Genomic DNA, 21,933 nt, shown 5'->3' with positions numbered 1-21,933 from the left:
ACATTTACCCTTTTAATCATTTTTAGGTGTACAGTTCAGTAGCATTAAGTACATTCACATTACAATTATTCATTTCTAGAACTTTTCCATCATCTCAAATTGAGTCTTTGCACCCATTAAAGAATTATATTTTGAAATATACTGTCAACATGATCGATTTTACGCTATCATAAAATTTACCTTTGACACTGACATATATTTTTATTTTTAACTAGTGATTATTATGCTTTTAGCAGTATTTTGAACAAGGAGAAGCTTTAAATAATATATATTGTTAGCTAAATTGAATACACTAACTCATATGTTAGGACCTGGTAGATTTTTGTTATAAGTTCACTTCTAATTTTGTTTTTGAATACTTATTTGATACCAGAAATTTGGCAAAGTGGTAATAATTTTTGTTTTTACATTAACAAATTTCCTCTTGAAAACTTTTCAGTACTTCATGACAGACAGACAGACAGGCATGCATACATACATTTATTTATTTATTTATTTATTTATTTATTTATTTATTTAATTTATTTTTACCTGTATTGTAATGAATATTATGGAAGGAATTCTACCTCAGATGAATAATATCCAGATTTTTAGAAATAGATCTGATGAATAAAGTGAGATTATACCCCTAATATTTGAAAAGTAATTTAAGCTGTGTAATATTGACATTTTACTCTCCTACATTGTTAAAGGAATTATATATTGGTAGAGTCTATATACAGAGTAATTAATCAATATCTATCAAAAACTTAAGAAGTCTGTTCTTTGATGCAGCCACCACATTCTGAAAATTTATCCTTTATTTATACACGTAAGTTCATCAAGGAATATATATAGAGAGAACAATATATAAAGAACTTTTAAAATATAATAAGACCTACAACCCAAAACGGAAATGGGCAAAATAGTATAAGAAGACTCTTCAGAAGTTTATAAGTGGCCAAAAAAAAAACCCCATAAAAAGATGCTCAACAATATTCATTAATAGGGAATAAAAATTAAAACCACAAGGAGATATAACACAGATTCACTACAATGTCTAATTATAAAAATGACAACACTAAACATTCATTTGGAAAAACTTGTCAGTTTCTTTAAAAGTTTGGTAAGCATTTATCAAATGAAACATGTGCATATACAGACTTGTTCATAGCAGTTTCATTCAAAATAGCCCATAAATAGCCTTCCAGTTGGCCGCCTACCGGAGAATAGATAAATTGTGGTATATCCATACCTTCAAATGCTACTCAGCAATAAAAAGGAAAGAGCAACAGATACATGCAACAACATGGATGAATCTTAAAAGCATTATGCTGAGAGAAAGAAGTTATACATAAAAGAATATGTAATATATGATTCTACTTATGTAACCTTCTAGAAGAGGCAAGCTTAATGTATTTGATAGAAAAGAAATCAGTGGTTGAGTAGGGTTAGGCTGACTGTGGAAGGGGTACCAGGAAATACTTTTAGATGACGACATTTTTCTGTCTTGATTGTAGTGGTGGTTACATGGGTGCACAAATTCTTAAAAACCCCCAATGTATTCATTTTAAATGACCACATTTTGTTATATATAAATTATTTCTTAGTGAAGTTGATTAAAAGTAATGATAGTAATCAGTCCCCATTGAATAGAATAGAAAACCATGAGCCCATACTGATATAAATGAATACATTGAAAGTTGGGGGAGGACAGAAATCTTACATAGTCCCCACAAAATACTTCATTACAAAGATAAAAAACCTTGCTTTTACAATGGAAAAGCCTGGCCAGCACCTCCTTAATGAAGTGATCAAGGTGAACATTATCAGGAAAGGATAAATGAAAATTAAGTGCCATCTGATAAAATGAAAGGAGAGGAACACCTCTCTTTTGTAATATCCTTGCCAAAGACATATTAGCATTGGTCTAATCATAAGGACAGTTCACGCAAGTCCAAACTAAAAAACAGCCCACAAAACAACCAGCCTGGGATCTTCTCAAGTGTCATGGTCACAAAAATCAAGGGAAGATTGAGAAACTGTTCCAGACTGATAGACTACAGCGACACTACAAAAAGATAAAACAGGATTTTGAACTAGATACTTTGTCATAAAGGACATTATTGGGATAATTGATGAAAACTAATATGATTTTGAGGATTAGATGTTAGTGTTTTATCAATCAACTTCTTGATTTTTGGTAGTTGTATGGTGGTTGTGAAGGTGAAAGTCTTGTTTATAGGAAGTATATACACTGTTTCGGGGCTGATGTGGCATCTTCAATTCATTGAAGAAAAAAAGCTTCTTTGTATTGTACTGGAAGATTTTTTATAAATTTGAGATTGAAATAAAACCAAAAAATTTAGAGAAGAAAAGAAAAAAAGAACTCCCTTCCCTCATTGTTACTTTTGCTCTTTTCGAGGTTATGAAAAGTATGTTATGTTTTGTGTCAAATGGTTAAAAATGATATTTCCTGGGGCGCCTGGGTGGCGCAGTCGGTTGAGCGTCGGACTTCAGCCAGGTCACGATCTCGCCGTCCGTGAGTTCGAGCCCCGCGTCAGGCTCCGGGCTGATGGCTCAGAGCCTGGAGCCTGTTTCCGATTCTGTGTCTCCCTCTCTCTCTGCCCCTCCCCCCTTCATGCTCTGTCTCTCTCTGTCCCCCAAAAAATAAATAAACGTTGAAAAAAAAAATTTAAAAAAATGATATTTCCTTAAATCATGTGCCGTCACAGAAGATTTAATGCCTTTTCTCCCTTCCTCATCAATACTCTACATTTTTAGTTTCTTTTGATTTTTCTTTTGATTTTTGATTTTTGATATTTTAAATTCAGGTCTTTAGTGGTTTCCATTACTCTTCTAAATTTCCTCTGTTTGCCAGAATTATACACTGCAACAACTTCAGTTATGTATATAAGTTGATCAGTATCTTTTTGTGTTTAGACCTAGATATTGGAAAAGTATAGATAATTTTCAAGTTTTGTAGGAAATGATGTTATTTACTTTGAACCAATAATAATAGAGAAATAGCTAATAACTTCTTTTTATAATATTTATTAGCCCAAACCTCAGAGCTATGAGATAATATGTGCTATATTAGTTCCTTGGTTTAGCGTTTAAATATGCAAACATTTAAATATGTCGTTTTACTTAAGGAGAAAAAATAATCCAAGACGATGTGAAAAACTGTATGTATAAATGATTTATTAACAAGTTTTCTAAGTCATATGAACTCCATAATTCATATGTGGCCATTTTGTAACAGAGATTACTTTACAATGAGTGTATACCCTTTAAAATTAATAGACGTCGCGGCACCTGGGTGGCTTAGTTGGTTAAGCATCTGATTCTTGATTTTGGTCCAGGTCATCATCTCACAGTTCCTGGAATTAAGTCCTGTGTTGGGGTGGGGCTCTATGCTGACAGCAGGGAGCCTGCATGGGATTCTCTCTCACCTCTCTCTCTCCCTCTCTCTCTGCCTCTTCCACGCTTGTGCGTGGTCTCCTCTCTCAAAATAAATAAACTTAAAAAATAAAATTAATAGTCTTCAATTTTTACAGTTTTGGGTTTATACAAAATGGATCATAGACTTCTCTTAAGCCCCCCCTTCCCACTGCTCATAGATTCCCCTATAATTAACATTGTTGATTACTGTGGGACATTTGTTACAATTGATGAACCAATATCAATACCTTTGTGTTCCATAGTTCTATGGATTTTGACAAATGGTATCCACCATTATAATCTCATACAGTTTCACTGTTCTAAAAATCCTGTCCTTCACCTTTTCATCCCTATCCAGACTTGCCTCTCCTCTCTGCTGAGTTCCTGACCTTTTTACTGCCTCTATCATTTTGCTTTTTCAGAATGTCATAGCTGGAATCATAGAGTAGGTAAGCTTTCCAGAGTAGTTTCTTTCACTTAGTAATATATACTTATGGTTCTTTAATGCTTTTTATGGCCTGATAACTCATTTCTTTTTATTGCTGAATAATATTTCATTGTATAGAATGTACCACAATTTGTTTATCCATTCACCTATTGAAGGACATCTTGACTACTTCCAGTTATTGGCACGTGAAAAAACTTGCTCTAAACATTTGTGTGCAGATTTTGTATTAACATGAATTTTCAACTTAATTGGTTAAATTCCTAGGAGCACAATGGCTGGATTGTATGGTAAGGCTATGCTTTGCTTTGTAAGAAACTGACAAACTACCTTCGAAAGTGGATGTAATATTTTGCATTTCATTCATCAAAGAGTGAGGATTGTTTTTGCTTCACTTCCCAGCCAGCTTTTGACATTGTCAATTTTATGGATTTACTCATTCTAATAGATGTGTGATGGTATGTCAGTTAGGTTTAATTTGCCTTTCCCTACTAATTCATGAAGGTGAGCATCTTTGCCATTTGTGTAATTTGCATATGTATGTCTTTTTTGGTGACCTGTCCATTCAGGTCACTGGCTATTTTTTTTTTTAATTGTATTGTTTTCTTATTGTTGAGTTCTTTGTACATTTTGCATTATCTAGAATTCCCAGATGTTGAATAGACGTGGTGGGAGGGGCATCCTTACCTTGTTCCCAACCTTAGGTAAGAAGCTTTAAGTTTCTTATTGTGAAGTATGTGTTAACTGTGGGATTTTTTGTAAGGAGGTTCTCTACTCGTAGTTAACTGAGAGTTTTTTTTTTTTTTTATCATGGATGGATGTTTGATTTTCTCAAGTGCTTTCTTTGTATCTATTGATATGATCACTTGATTTGATTTTTTTTTTTTTTTTTTTTTTTTTTTGTCTTTAGCCTATTGGCCTGTAGTTTTCCTTTCTTGTAATGTTTTTATCTGATTTTAGTATTAGGGGAATACTGGTCTAAGAGATTGAGTTAAGAAGTATTTCCTGCTTCTAAAATCTGAAAGAGAATGTAGAGAACTAGTATATTTTTTTCCTTAAATGTTTGGTAGAATTCATCAGTGAAATCATCTGGGTCTAGTGTTCTTTTTGGGAAATTTATTCAGTTTTGATTCATGTAACAGATGTGTTTATTTATTTATATTTTTTGATTTATGTCTCCTTGTGTAAACTTAAAAAAATTTTTTTAATGTTTATTTATGTGTAAGCTTTAATAGATTGTGCTTTTCAAGTAATTTGTTCATTTCATCTAAGCTATTAAACTTGTGGGCAATAATGTTGCTTGTATAATTTATTGTTCTTTGAATAACCATGGGACCAGTAGTGATGCCCCCTCTTTCATTTCTCATAATTAGTAATTTTTGGTCTTCTCTCTTTTTTATTAAAATAGCTAGAGGTTTTTAATTTTATTGTTCTTTTTGAAGAACCAGCTCTTGTATTCATTGATAGTCTCTATTGTTTTCTTCTTTTCAATTTCATGGGTTCTGTTCTAATTTTTCATATTTTCTTTCTTCTGTTTACTTTAGGTTTATATTGTTCTTCTTTCCTAAGGTGAGAGTTTGGATTATTGATTTTAGATCTTTCTTCTTTTCTAACATATGCATTTAATGCTATATATTTCCCTCTAAGCACTGGTTTCTCTGCATGCCAAAAATTTTGATAGGTTGTACTTTCATTTTCATTTGGTTCAAATTAAATTTAAATCTATCTTGAGACTTCTTCTCTGACCCACATGTTATTCAGAAGTGTGTTTGGGGTGCCTGGGTGGCTCAGTTGGTTAAGTGCCCAACTTTGGCTAGGTCATGATCTCATGGTTCCTGAGTTCAAGCCCCGCATCAGACTAGGGGCTGTCAGTGGAGACCCTGCTTCTGGTCCTCTTTCCCCCTGTCTCTCTACACCCTCCTCGTGCTCTCTCTAGCTCTCTTTCAAAAATAATTTTAAAAAAATTAAAAAAAAATTTAGAAGTATGTTTGATGTCCTGGTGTTTTGGGGTTTCCAACTATCTCACTGTTGATTTCTAGTTTAATTGAGTTGTGGCCTAATGGTTTATATTCTTTGAAATTTGTTGAGATGTGTTTTAAGGCCCAGAATGTTATCTTGGTGAATGTCCAAGTGAGTTTGAGAAGAATGTATATTCTGCTGTTGTTGGATTCCGTATTCTATAGGTATCAATTTGATACAGTTGATTGATGGTACTGGTCAATTGAACTATGTTCTTTCTTACTGATTTTCTGCCTGCTGGATCTGTTAATTAGTGATGAAGGGGTGTTGAAACCCACAACTATAGTGGTTGCTTCATCTATTTTCCTTGCAGTTCTTTCAGTTTTTGCTTCATGTATTTTGATGTACTGTTGTTAGATGCATAAACATTAAGGATTTCTGTGTCTTCTTAGAGAATTGATCCTTTATCATCATATAATGTCCTACTTTATCCCTTATATTTTTCCTTGCTCTGAATTCTGCTTTCTCTAAAATTAATATAGCTACTCCAGTTTTCTATCAATTAGGGATAGCCTGGTATATTTTCTCCATTCTTTTACTTTTAAATCTATCTGTGTCTTTACACTTCAACTGGGTTTCTTAAAAAAAATTTTTTTTTTCGACGTTTATTTGTTTTTGGGACAGAGAGAGACAGAGCATGAACGGGGGAGGGGCAGAGAGAGAGGGAGACACAGAATCGGAAACAGGCTCCAGGCTCTGAGCCATCAGCCCAGAGCCTGACGCGGGGCTCGAACTCCCGGACCGTGAGATTGTGACCTGGCTGAAGTTGGACGCTTAACCGACTGCGCCACCCAGGCGCCCCTCAACTGGGTTTCTTAAAGACAACAAATAATTTGGTTATGTTTTCAAATTCAGTCTTATAGTCTGTCTCTTAATTGATGTTTTAGATGATCGACATTTAAAATAATTATTTGGTTGTTTTGATATCTATCATATTTGTTAATATTTTCTATTCATTGTTTTTTCTTTGTTTATTTTGTATTCCATTATTTTTCTGACTTCCATAGTTTTATTTTTCTTATTTTTTATTTTAAAAAGTTTTTCTTAATGTTTATTTACTTTTGAGAGAGACAGAGACAGAAGGTGAGTGGGAGAGAGGGAGACACAGAATCTGAAGCAGACCCCAGGTTCCAAGTTGTTAGCACAGAGCCTGACACTGGACTTGAACCAATGAACCTTGAGATCATGACCTGAGCCAAAGTCAGATGCTTAACTGACTGAGCCACCCAGGTGCCCCTTGACACTCATAGTTTTAATTGAACATCTTTAGTGGTGTTATTCTATTTTTTCTCCTCTTTTAGCATATAAATTATCCTTCTTTCTCTCTATATTCCTCACTGTCTTAAAAAAATTTTAAGTGGTTGACCTTGAATTTGCAGTACACATTTCTACTAATCAATGTCATCTTTTATGAGACTGATGCGCTACCTACTGCACTAATGAAGCACCTCAAAGTTGTCTTTTAAATAATACTATACCATTTCATGGGTAGTACAAGTGCTTTATAACAGAGTATTCTCAATTCTTCCCTCCAGTCCCTTATATAATTCTTGTCATTTATTTCATTTATTCATAAAGTATAATCACTGAATACATTGTTGCTATTATTATTTGGAACAAATTCTTGCCTGGTAGATCAATTAAGAATAGGAAAAAGAAAATATTTTATTTATTTCTTCTATAACGCTCTTCATTTCTTTATGTAGATTCATATTTCTGATCTTTATACTTTGCCTTCTTTCTGAAAAATTTCTTTTAGCATTTCTTGAAAGGCAGGTCCATTGGTGACAGATTTCTTCCATTTTTGTTTATCTGAGAAACTCCTTTTTCTCCTTCATTTTTGAGGGATCATTTCACTAAATACAGAATTCTGGGTTGGTGGTTTTTTCTTTTAACACTTAAATATTTCACTTCATTTACTTCTTGCTTCTATTGTTTCTGAAGAGAAGTACCATGTTATTTTTATTGTTGTTTTTCTATACATAAGGTTTTATTTATTTTTACTAGTTATTATTTTTTTAAAGCAGTTTTAGATTCACAGCAAAAATTGAGGGAAAGGTATAGAGGGTTCCCATTTGCCTCTTATCCTTATCCATGTATAGCCTCTCCATTATTAACATCCCTCACCAGAGAAGGACATTTATTATAATTAATGAACCTGCATTAACTCATCATTATCACAAAGTGTCCCTAATTTACATTAGTGATTTTTTAGTGTCTTACTTTTCTGGAATGTCATATAATTTACATTATATAATATGTGACCTTTTCAGGTAAGGTTTCTTTATGTCTTTTCATGGCTTGGTAGCTCATTTCATTTTAGTTAATAATATTCTTAATAATCTTAAGGATTATAACATTTATTCTTTTTTATTTATTGATTTATTTTTAAAAATTATTTTAAATTAATTATTTTTAATTTTTATTTAATTTAATTAAAAAATTTTTTTAGAGAGAGGGAGAGCATGAGCCAGGGAGAGCAGCAGAGGTAGAGAGAGAGAGAGATAACCTTAAGCAGGCTCCATGCTCAGCATGGAGCTCAGTGAGGTGGTCAATCCCATGATCCTGGACCATGACCTGAGCTGAAATCGAGTTGGACACTCAACAGACTGAACCACCCCAGGCGCCCCACAATACTTATTCTTAATACTCTTAATAATATTAATTTTAGTATATTAATTATATTATGAATATAATATTAATAATATTCCAATGTCTGAATGTACCATAGTTTATCCATTCACCTACTGAAGGATATCTTGATTGCTTCTAAGTTTTGGCAGTTATGAATAAAGCTGCCATAAACATTTCTGCACAGGTTTTTGTGTAGATACACGTTTTCAACTCCTTTAGTTACATAACAAGGAGTTATCCAGCAATTGCTGGATCATATTGTAAAGGTATATTTAGTTTTATAAGGAATTGCTCCAGCTGTCTTCCACAGTGACTCTACCATTTTGCATTCCTATCAGCAGTGAATGAAAGTTTTTGTTGTTTCACATTCTTGCTAGCATTTGGTGTTATCAGTATTCCAGACTTTGGCTATTCTAATAAATGTGTAGTGGTATGTCATTTCAATTTGTATTGTTCAAATGATGTGATGTGGTGCATCTTTTTATGTTTTTATTTTCCATCTGTATATCTTCTTTAGTGAGGTGTCTGTTGAGGTCTTTGGCCCATTTTTATTTTTTATTTTTATTTTTTAAAATGTTTATTTTTGAGAGAGAGAGAGAAGGAGAGAGAGAGTGAGAGAGGGAGGGAGTGGGGGAGGGGCAGAGAGAGAGGGGATGGAGGATCTGAAGCAGGTTCTGAGTTGTCAGCACAGAGCCCCATTCTGGGTTCAAACTCACAAGCTGTGAGATCATGACTCGGGCCGAAGTTGGACACTTTACTGACTGAGCTACCCAGGCGCCTCTGACTCATTTTTAAAAATCATTTTGTTTTCTTATTTTTGAATTTTAAGAACTCTTTATATATTTTAAATGACAATCATTTATCAGACATGACTTTTTTTTAAGTTTTTATTTATTTTGTAAGAGAGAAAGAGAATTTCAAGCAGTCTTCACACTGTCAGTGTGGAGCCTGATGTGGGGCTTGAACTCACAAACCATGGGATTGTGACCTGATTCAAATTTGGACACCTAACAGACTGAGCACCCTAGACACCCCTATCATATATGTCTTTTGCAAATATTTTCTCCCAGTGTGTTTCTTGTCTTTTCATTCTTTTGACAGTGACTTTTGCACAACAGAAAATTTTATTTTTAATGAAGTCAGTTTATCAATTCACTCTTTCATAGATTGTGCCTTTGAGGTTTTCTAAAAGAGTCATTACTAAACCCAAGGTCATCTAGATTTCTCCCATGTTGTCTTCTTGGAGTTTCATAGTTTTGCATTTTATATTTAGGTCTGTGACTCATTTTGAGTTAATTTTTGTGAAGTGTGTAATGTCTATGTTTATATATATATATATATATATATATATATATATATTTTTTTTTTTTTTTTTTTGAATGCAGATGTCCAGTTGTTCCAGTGTCATTTGTTATAATTACTGTCTTTTATCCATTGCATTTCCTTTGTTCCTTTGTCAAAAATTGTTTGACTATATTTATGTGAGTTTATTTCTGGGCTCTCTGTTCTGTTCCATTGATTTATTTATTGATTCTCTCACTAAAACTACACTTAATAACAGTTTTTTTTTTTTATTAAGAGTCTTGATAACAGTAGCTTTATGGTAAATCTTCAAGTTAGGTGGTGTCAGTCTTCTGACTTTGTTCTTCTCTGTAAGTATTATGTTGGCTATTCTGTGTGTATTTTTTTTCTTTCTGACATTTCCATATAAACTTCAGAATTAGTTTGTCAACATGTAAAAAATAACTTAATGGTATTTTGATTTGGATTACATTGATCTATATATTATGTTGGAAGAACTAGCATCTTGGCAATATTGAGTTTTCCTCTCTGTGAACATGGGTTATCTTTACATTTACTTAGTTCTTCTTTGAATGTTTTCATTAGAGTTTTATAGTTGTCCTCATATTTATCTTATACATATTTTGTTAGGTTTATACCTAAGTATTTCATTTTGAGGGTGCTAATGTAAAAGGTGTGGTGTTATTCATTTTATATTCCACTTGTTTATTACTGGTATATAGAAAAGTGACTGGCTCTTGTATATTAATCTTGAATACTATAATCATTTATTATTTCCAGGAGTTTTTTGGTTGATTCTTTTGAACATTCTACATGTTGATCATGTCATGTGAAAAAGACCATTTTATTTCTTCTTTCCCCATCTGTAGATTTTTAAGTTTATTTACTCATTTTGAAAGAGAGAGAGAGAAAGGAGGGAAGGCACAAAGAGAGAGGGAGAGAGAATCCCAAGCAGGTTCTGCAGGGCTTGAACCCATGAACCATGAGATAATGACCTTAGCTGAAAGCAGAAGTCGGACACTCAACTAACTGAGCTAGCCAGGCACTCCCCAGTCTGTATACCTATTATTTCCTTTTCTTGTCTTATAACATTAGCTAGTACTTCCAGTACTGTGTTGAAAGGATCTGCAAGAGGGGACATCTTTGCCTTATTTCTGATCTTAGTGGGGAAAGATTTGAGTTTCTTACTATTAAATATTATGTTAATCATATGTGTTTCATAGATTTTTTTGATCAAGTTGAGGAAGTTCTTTTCTATTCCTTGTTTACTGAGAATTGTTTTGTTTTGTTTTTACCATGAATGGGTGTTAGATTTTATCGAATGCATTGTATTGATACAATCATGAGATTTTTCTTTACCCTTTTGATGTTATGTATTACATTACTTCATTTTTTAATGTTGAACCAGACTTGAATACCTGGGATAAATCCCACTTAGTTTTGGTGCACAATTCTTTTTGTACATTATCAGATTTGATTTGCAGATATTTTGTTGAGTATTTTTGCATCTGTGTTCATGAGAGATATTGGTCTATACTTTTTAATTTTTTTTGTAATATTGTTGTCTGGTTTTGGTATTGGGTAATGCTGGTCTCCTTCAATGAGTTAGGAAGTATTCACTCCTCCATTTCTTGAATCTGGTAAGGATTTTAGAGAACTGATATTATTCCTTTTTAGATTATTTCATACAATTCACTAGTGAAATTATCTAGATATGATGCATTTGTTTTGGAAGATTATGATTTACTTATTCAACTTACTTAACAGGTATATGCCATTTTGGACTGTCTATTTCTTCTTGTGTTGAGTTTTGTCAGATTATATTTTTCAATAAATTGGTATATTTAATTAAATATGTGAGCATAGAGTTGTTAATTTTTTAAAATTATTTTTAATGTTTATTTTTGACAGAGAGAGAGAGACAGAGCCTGAGCAGGGGAGGGGCAGAGAGAGAGGGAGACACAGAATCCGAAACAGGTTCCAGGCTGTGAGCTGTCAGCACAGAGCCTGACACGGGGCTCAAACCCACAGACTGGGAGACCATGACTTGAGCCGAAGTCCGATGCTTAACCGACTGAGCCACCCAGGCGCCCCAATTTTTTAAAATTATTATCCTTTTAATGTCCATGGGATGTGTAGTGATGTCCCATCTTTCAATTCTGGTATTAGTAATTCATGTCCTATTTTTTTCTTTGTTTGCCTTGTTTGATGCTGATATAATTTACTGATTTTTTCCCCTGCAAAGAACTAGCTTTTGGTTTTGCTGATTTTTTTTCACCATTAATATCCTGTTTTCAGTTTCGTTGATTTCTGTTCTAATTATTAGCTAACATACTTTTTCCCTTTCTCTGGCTTCTGTCAAGATATTCTCTTTGTCCCCCCCATTTCAAACCCCCAGTTTGAAAATGATATGCCTAGGTATAGAATGGAGCATTTATTATGCTTGATGTCTTCTAAGGTTCCTAGATCTATGGTTTGCCATCTATCATTAATTTTGTAAAGTTTTCAGTCATACTTACTTCAAATATTTCTTCTGTTCCTTTCTTTCTTTCTCCTCTGCCTCCTCCCCTCCCTCCACCTCCTCCTCCTCCTCTTCTTCCTCCTCCTCTTCCTTCTTCTCCTTTTTCCATTATGCATATGTTACAGATTTTGTGATTGTCTCATAGTTCTTAAATATTTTATTCTATCTTTTTCATTCTTTTTTTGTCTTTGCATTTCAATTTTGAAGTTTCTATTGACACTTCAAGCTCATTGTTTTCTTTCTTCAACTGTGTTCAGTTTATTAAACTCATTCTTCAAATCTGTTATGGTATTATAGTCTTTTTGATTTCTAGCATTTTCTTTATTAATTTTTTTTAATGTTTACCTATTTTTGGGAGAGAGAGAGGGAGAGAGAGGGAGAGAGAGAGGGAGAGAGAGAGAGAGAGAACGCAAGCCAGGCAAGGGACAAGAGAGAGGGAGACACAGAATCCAAAGCAGGCTCCAGGCTCTGGGCTGTCAGCACAGAGCCCATTCTGGGGCTCAAAATCACAGACTGCAGATCATGACCTGAAAGTTGTATGCTTAACTGACTGAGACACCCAGGTGCCTCTCTTTTGATTCTAGCATTTTTAGTAAAGTTCAGTATACTTCTGTTTATCTCATGTTCTTCACAGACTTTCTAGGCTTTTGATCAAGTGTCTTTAAATGTTTGTGTCTACATTCTTTGAACTATTTAGGAGATTTAGTTTTGTCTTTCTGATTTTCCCAAGTCAAAACTCCAGAATCTAACTGCTTGCAACATCAAAATATGCAGTGCCTTGAGGGGGAAGACTGGCTTTTGGAGGAAGAAAGTCTTTTCTCAACACAGCTTTGTTTCATCTGTACTGTGAGACTATAAGAAATTTACCATTATCTTCAGAAGTTTTCTTCCTAACTCCTTGGCCTCAAACACAGCTCCAAAACTCAGCAGATGTCTTTTAGGAGAAAGAGTGCATTTGAGGACTCTCAAGGTTAGAATTTATTATTCCAACTTGACATGATCACTAATGTCTTTATGTTTTTCTTTTACCCCCAGCAGAGACATTTTGCTTGGGCTAAACCTGACCTCAGCCCACTATCAGAATTGGTAAATGCCCATGGGTGATTTTAAGTTCCTCTAAGAAATGTTCTCTCTTTGGGATTTTAGTATATTAGATTTTTTCTAGTTGTCTTTGCAGAAGCATTAGCATGCTTTGAGTTATTACATTCACCTAAGATGTGAACCTCCCACATTTTGATTGTGGGACATATTGACTAAGATATAATATGTTCTTACTGAACTTACCATTTTCTTGCCAGCTTCTGTTTTTTAGGAATTGTAGTCTCTGTCATGATGATTGGAAGTACTAATGAGGCAAATAGAAAAATCACACTCCTCCTAAAATTCCATGTAGTGGGGAGATGGATGTCAAACTTCATAATTGGTACATATTTTGTGTTTATAAACAAAGCAATAGAAAATGCAGTAAAATTGAAAAATGTGTTACTTATTTTAAAGTGATCATAGTATGTTGTTTCTGTTATAACATTAATTAACCACTGATTGTATTTTTAGGCAAGTTCCATAAACCTACTAGCTATCTGGAATTATTACCACATTGGCGAGATTTCAGTCATTGATAAGAGGTTAGTTTTGGGGAGGGCAGGGGTGGGGATGGTGGGGTTGGTTTATCTTTTCCATCAATAGTGAGTCAAGGTCTGCTAGCCAGGCATTAGAATGTGTCTGTTATTCTCTTTTCCACTATATTCCCATCATTAAGTAGATGCTTAATAAATATTTATTGAATGAGTAATTTAAAAAAATTAATCACAATGTTAGTCACAGAAATAAGAAAAGTTGAATGTGTCATGGGAATGTTGATCTGGTTCTGGAGAATAGGATAAATTACTTTATTGGCAAGAAGAGATCTGATACAGGTGCAACTGCCTGGCTCAGGCAGCATGTGACTCTTGATCTCAGGGTTGTGAGTTTGAGCCCCACACTGAGTATAGATACTACTTAAATTTTTTTAAAAAATTTAAAAAAGAGAGAACAGATCTGATAGACGTTGATGGTGTTTGGAGGTTGTCACCTTTTCATTGAGTTTGCATTTTTCAACTCTATATCCGGATGGATAAGGATAAAGATTCCCTCTCTCTCTCCTACCCCCAGGGAATATTTGTTGTTCCACATGGCCATAGAGCATAGTGCAAATTTTAATATTCTGTCCTCTGAATTTAGAGTTATCTGACTATGGTTTATTTTTAAATATATCATTGTAAAATTAACTATCATTCTCTTACATATCTTGGTCCTAGACCCCTTAAGGAGAATAATGGGAAGAGATTGAATATAGACTATGGGTTTATATATTCTACTATAAATAGTTGCAACTATTTGTAGAGCATACAGGTTTCTTACAGTTTATGTAATATTGTAATCTATCAGGGAAAAAAGCTTACAAAGTGTATGAATGTAGCAGCAAAGAATGACCCATAGCTGTTTTGATGCTAACTGTTTAAATGGGCTGTTTTTGATAACAGTTGTTAGTTGGTAAGAGACTTTGTTCCTTTTGTCTCTTAGTTTTCCAAAGAGCATGTTGCTTGGTTCTTGCTGTTACTGTCTTCCTCACTGTGTCGCACCAGGAAATTGTGATTCAGCTTTATTTTATGGAGACATTTGTTAAACATTCTCTGTATTTTCTACTTGGGGTTATGTACACTGCCTCATACTCTGCTCTGCTGTGTTTTTGACCTGTGTCTCTCATTCCTTTCTGGTTTGCATTTTGTTAAGATTGCAATTTATTGAATCATGCACATCAATGTGCTTTGCATGTGCAAAGTGTTTCTAAGAAATTTAGGAACGTGGGGCACCTGGGTGCCTCAGTTGGTTAAACATCCAACTTCACCCAGGTCATGATCTCATGGTTCATGAATTTGAGCCCAACATCGAGTTGTCTGTTGTCAGAGCAGAGCCCACTTCCAGGTCCTCTCCCTCTCTCTTTGCACCTCCCCTGCTTTGTGTGCATGTTCTCTCTCTCTCTTTCAAAAGTAAATAAACATTGAAAAAAAAGAAAAAATTTAGGAATACTTGTACTAGAGTTATGTAATGGACTTGAAAGTGATGCCTATAATTATTTGCTATAAGGGGAGGCTTATACATATTATTGACCAGTGTGAAAGGTTATACTTTGGTCTGGTGATATAACCTTAAAAACCAGGGTCTCAAAAGAGTATTTTTGCCTGAAGCAAATCATCAGAGAAGAGGAAGAAAAGAGAAATTTTATCATTCTCATCACTGAAATTAGTGAAGAGGCAAGTGTAGTTAGATAATTGTATCTGACTCACTATTGCAATCGGATTTTAGTGCAAGAAAAAGATATCACTTCAATTTTATGTAGAAAGGGATATAGTAAAAGAAATGAAGCATATAAACGAATTTATAAGAGCAGATCATCACAGTTGTAAACCAAATAGAGATTGTGTGAGCCGCTGTTGACTTCCACAATTGCTGCTCTCTTAACGGCTTTCACATTCGCAAAACTGGTGACTGGAGACTTATTTCAGGCACCAGAACTGTCTTAAGTTTCATGTCACCATGACCTGTTTTACCAGTAACAATAGTTTCTATTTTCAAATCTCATTTGAGGGTATCTAAGTAATGAAACCTAATTTACATCTAGAACCTTAGCTGCAAGGGGGTCTGGGCATTGTAATTTATAGGATTCTAGGCTTTTCCAAAGAGAAGAGGTGAGAAAATAAGTTAAATGAATAGCCCACATTTTCTATCAGACTGTTATGCCCAGGCAACCCGAATCTATAAATATTTAAGTAATTATTTAGACTAACTACAAACAGATTCAACCAAGAGTACAATAGGTTTGCAATATGTAAGTCAATTGCAAGCAGAAAGATGCAACCTGAATCCTTGGTGCAAAATGTACACCCATGTTCCTTGTGTTACTATCCTTTGCTTATCATGCATACCTCTCCTAAACCTCTCTGCAGGCCTCCTTCAAGGTAGACTGATGTAGGCTAGGGGTCTCCAATCTTTTTTTGTGAAGGACTAGCAAGTGAGTATTTTAGTTCTTTCGGGCTACATATGGTTTCCTCTTCCTTCTTCTGTTCCTTTTTGATTTTGTTTTTACAACCCTTTAAAAAATGTAAGAACCATTCTTAGCATGGGAGCTACACAAAAAGGGGCCATGGTCAATAATATGCCAATCTTGATCCAGACAGTGTATTGCTCTACCTTGGATTTATAGTTAGTTATTTGTTTGAGTTTTTTCTCATCATCAAATCCTTATTATATGGAGGCAGTACAATTACTAGAATAACCAAGAATTAGTTCTCTGTGGTTTATTGTAAGCTGGATTCTCTGCTCCATTGTCAATTTCCAACTTCATTCCTTGCTTACCTCACACAGAGTCACAAGAAAGTAGATATTGCAAACTTCATGTCCTTAAACTATTTATTCCAGTAAAATGACCTAGAGACTTGTAAATAGTCACTTGCTTAATACATTCTATTTGAACAATGTAATTCTGATACATGTGTCTCTTTAAATACAAAAGATTTATTTTCTTATTAATATTACACTGCATCCTTCCCCCACACCCAAATAACCAGTAATAAAAATCATTATGGACTGAGGTGAGTTTATTACTATAGATTATGAAGTATCTGAACACCATTACTGAATTTGAAAGCTTATATGTCAAAAAAGAGAAAATATACGTTTCTTTCCCCTCAAAAATTGCAAGATAAAATATACTATAAGGCAATAAATTTTTTGGGCTGTGATTTATCTCCTCTGTTGTAACAGCAATTTTTATGTTAAAATATGGAACACAATGCCAGGCATACCGTGGAAATACTTCTGTTTCTGTTCCAGACCACCACATCAAAGCAAATCAAATAATTTTTTTTTGGTTTCCCAGTGGATTAAAATTATGTTTACACTATATTGTAGCCTATTCAGTGTGCAATAGCATTATGTCTAGAAAATGTACATATGTACCCTCATTCAAAAATAGTTTATTACTAAAAAGTACTAACTATAATCTGAGCTTTCAGCAAGTCATAATCTTTTTGCTGGTGGGGGATCTTGGCTATGTTGATGGCTGTTGATTGACCAGGATGTGATTGCTGAAGATTGGGGTGGCTGTGGAAATATAAAAAATAGTATAAGAAATACAAACAATGAAGTTTGCTGCATCAATTGACTCTTCCTTTCATAAATGATTTCTCAGTAGCATGAATGTTTTTTGATAGTATTTTACCCACAGTAGAACTTCTTTCAAAATTGAAGGCAACCTTCTCAAACCCTGCTGCTGCCTTACCAACTTAAGTTTGTGTAATATTCTAAATCCTATGTTGTTGTTTCAACAATGTTCACCAGGAGTAGATTCCATCTCAGGAAACCACTTTCTTTGCTGATCCACAGACCTTTCAGATGTTTAAGTGTTATCATGGGATTGCAGCAGTTCAGTCCCATCTTCAGGCTACACTTCTAATTCTAGCTCTCTTGCCATTTCCATCACATTTGCAGTTACTCCTCCACTGTAATCTTGAATGCCTCAAACACATCCATGACGCTTGGAATCAATTTCTTCCAAACTCCTGTTAATGTTGATAGTATTTTGACCTCATTCCATGAACCAGGAGTGTTCATAATGGCATCTAGAATGGCGAGTCCTTTCCAGAAGGGTTTCAATTGACTTTGCCCTGGTCCCTCAGAGGAATCACTGTCTATGGCAGCTATAGCGTTATGAAATATATTTCTGAAATCATAAGACCTGAATGTTGAAATTACTCCTTGGTTCATGGCTGCAGAATGAATGTTTTGTCAGTAGGCATGAAAACAACATTCATTTCATTGTACATTCCATCAGAGCTCTTGGGTGATCAGGTGCATTGTCAGTGAGCTGTACTATTTTGAAAGGAATCTTCTTTTCTTAACAGCAGGTCTCAACAGTGGCCTTAAAATATTTAGTAAACCATGTTGTCAACAGATGTGCTGTCACCCAGGCTCTGTTGTTACATTTCTAGAGCACAGGCAGAGTAGATTTAGCATAATTCTTAAGGGATCTAGGATTTTTTGAATGGTAAATAAGCATTTGTTTCAACTTAAAGTTACCAGCTGCATTAGGCTCTAATAAGAGAGCCTGTCCTTTGAACCTTTGAAGCCAGGCACTGATTTCTCTTCTGTAGCCATGAAAGTCCTAGATGGTGTCTTCTTCCAATAGAAGGCTGTTTGGTCTACATTCAAAATCTATCATTTAGTGTAGATACCTTTATTACTTACCTTAGCTAAATCTTCCGGATATTTTGCTGCAGCTTCTACGTCAGCACTTGTTGCTTTGCCTTGTACTTTGATGTTATAAAAATGGCTTCTTTCCTTAAACTTCATGAACCAACCTCTGCTAGCTTCAACTTTTCTTCTGCAGCTTCCTCACCTCTGTCAGACTTCAGAGAATTGAAGAGAGTTAGAGCCTTGCTCTGGATTAGGCTTTGGCTTCAGGGAATATTGTGGCTGGTTTGATCTTCTATCCAGAACACTGAAACTTTCTCCTTATCAGCAATAAGGCTATTTTGCATTTTTTTAAACATTTATTCATTTTTTGAGAGACAGAGACCATGGACAGGGAAGGGACAGAGAGAGAGGGAGACACAGAATCTGAAGCAGGCTCCAGGCTCTGAGCTGTCAGCACAGAGCCAACGGAGGGCTCTAACACATCAACCATGAGATCATGACCTGAGCTGAAGTCAGAAGTTTAACTGACTGAGCCACCCAGGCACTCCTGTTTTGCTTTTTTATCATTTGTGGGCTCACTGAAGTAGCATTTTAATTTTCTTGAAGAATTTTTCCTTTGTATTCCCAACTTGGCTAACTGTTTGGCACAAGAGGCCTAGCTTTCAGCCTACTTGGCCTTTGACATACTTTACTCAATAAGCTTAATCATTTCTAGTTTTTGATTGAAAGTGAGAGACATGTAGCTCTTTCTTTCACTTGAACACTTAGAGGCCATTTTATGGTTATTAATTAACCTAATTTCAAGATTGTTGTGTCTTAGGGGATAGGGAAGCCTGGAGAGAGAGAAAGAGATATGGGAATGGCTGGTTGGTGGAGCAATTATCCATTAAGTTTGTACTCTTATATGGGTATAGTTTGTGGCATTTCAAGAGATCATTGATCAAAGATGACCATAACAAATATAATAATGATAAAGTTAGAAATATTATGAGAATTACCAAGTGTGATACAGAGACACAAAGTGAGCAATGCTGTTGGAAAGATGGTGCCAACAGACTTACCAATGCAGAATTAACCGCAAACCTTCAATTTGTAAAAAGTGCAGTGTCTGTGAAGCGCAATAAAAAAATATATGAAATATGCCAGTATGTAGTTACTGGGAAAAGAGATGATGTCCACACGCTTAGATATAAATTAGTTATTGAGGCATCAGTGACTAAAATTAGCATATGAATTTCTGAAAGTTACAGAATAATCGATAAGGCCTATTAAACACTTATTTCTTAGAATACTGCACAATTGCATGTTTAAACTGATATCTTGAAAATTTTATAAAGCTCACTTTAAACTCACAGCATGATGATGAATGATCTTTAGGTTTAATGAGGCCTCAAGACCCAGACCAGTATGAAGCACGCCATCTTATCTAGTTATTTAGTAAGTTATTCTTCCTTTGCTAGCATGATCTGAGAAAGAAATTATGATTTTATTCTCAGGCAACCCACAAATTCTGCTCTCAGATTTTCAAACTGCAGAAACTCAAGGGGTATTCCAGTCTTGCCTGGTGTCATGATTCACCCACCCATGTGAGGAAGCTTTGCTGACTTAAAACATTTCAGTTCATTCGTAGCCATGTGGGAAGGCACAAGCCTCTACAGTATCTCAGCTTTGGAATAATTTTTCCTCTTAAAAATAACACACTAAACCAATTAACTTTCCTAAAGTGAATTAACCTAATAGCATTCAAAAACTGACAAACATAATCTCCTTGCTTTAAGACAGAAGTGGATTAGTCAACAGAATCCTATCTCTAGTCAAGTCTAAATCAAGTTATAAACTCTAACCAAATAGTGAGTGCTGGAATAAGTCATAGTATTAGTATGCATAGTCATACTTGTCTCAACTGTAAGCAACGTAGGCCATTTCAGTAGGGAGATATAAAAATTTATACTTGAAGAATATCTTTTCACATTGTGGTAAAGAGATTGTTTTCCTTTCACGTCCATAACTCCCTCAAGCTTTGGCCCATTTTGTTATATTTTTGAAGTCACAGGAAGGAGTATCTCTCTTTATTTTTCTGTTCCATCTTTTGGGCATGTTATTGTTTAATGCTTTTTTTCCCCTGCCTACTGCTTGTTCGAATATGTGCCAAAGCAAAAGATATACAAGTCATATGTGTCAAATGCTGTTTTTTAAAAAACAAGGTTTTTATTGAAGTATGTGAGAAACTCTTGTTAATACTTTCTTTAAAGTGAGTGATTGATAATACATACATTAGGATTTAAGAATTATCTATTTCATTTATTTGAACTGCTTACAAATACAAATAATTAAAAGTCAAATACATTTTCATTTGCTAATATTATCATGGTGAGATATTATCCTATGAAATCTATTGAGTTATCTATATATATTCCCTACAAACTTTTTGAGCACCAACCACTTGAAATATAATTTAGAAATATCACTAATTCAATTGAAATATCACTATTCTTAAACAAATAGTATTAGAGACTGGCCTAGCTGGTTTCCATAGATGGACCACCCTTGGGCCATGATTCTCAGTGCTCATGCTCGTGTGCGGTACTCTTTCTTTGAATGTGGACTGGCCCTCTGACTTGTTCTTAACCAGTATAATGTGGTGGAAGTTATGCTGCCTGACTTCTGAGGCAAGGTTATAGGATGCCTTACAGCTTTTCACTGAGGTGTCTTGAAACAAGCACTCTTAGACAAGTCAGCTGCTATCATGCTGTGAGTGAATGCCCAATGTAGCCAAGCACTGAGACCACATGGAGAAAGAGAGATGCATGGACATTCCCCAACTATTCCAGTCAACTCACTGAGGTGAAGACATGTCAGTGAAAATGTTTTCTTGGATGTTTAGGCCAGTTATACCTTTAGATAGCTCCAGGCCAGCTGTTATTTAACTGAATTCAATGAGAAACACCAAGTGAGAACCAGCCTGTTGAACTATGAGGGATAATATTAAAGTGCTGCTTTTAGCCACTGAGTTTTGGGATGTTTTGTTAAACAGCAATAAGTAACCAGAACACAGATACGGGCTATTGGCTTTTTGATTTCATTTTTATTTGTAACATTCTCTTGCTTCTAAGTAAATTTTACATTTAAAATATTGTGAATTTATTGATATTCCTGCTCTTTGTTTTGTATATACCACTCTCTGCTTAGAAAGCATGTGTGTGTGTGTGTGTGTGTGTGTGTGTGTGTGTGTGTGTATCTGTGTGTTTCACTCTATTTATATAAGTGGGTTTTGAAGAATAAATTGGCTTTTTAAGAGAGGACAAAATGCTTCTGAATATTTTAAGTAAATACTTTGATCTGCAACAACTCTGCT

General features: G+C 34.6%; 1 pseudogene; it reads right to left on the bottom strand.

Moving 5' to 3' along the window:
- Positions 1-17,375: 17,375 nt before the first annotated feature.
- Positions 17,376-19,353, bottom strand: LOC123587473 (annotated as a pseudogene).
- Positions 19,354-21,933: the final 2,580 nt, after the last annotated feature.

This window comes from Leopardus geoffroyi, chromosome D3 (assembly GCF_018350155.1).
Source record: "Leopardus geoffroyi isolate Oge1 chromosome D3, O.geoffroyi_Oge1_pat1.0, whole genome shotgun sequence".
NCBI lineage: Eukaryota > Metazoa > Chordata > Mammalia > Carnivora > Felidae > Leopardus > Leopardus geoffroyi.
The sequence above is the reverse complement of the archived record's forward strand: the minus strand, read 5'-3'. Positions and strand labels throughout refer to the sequence as shown.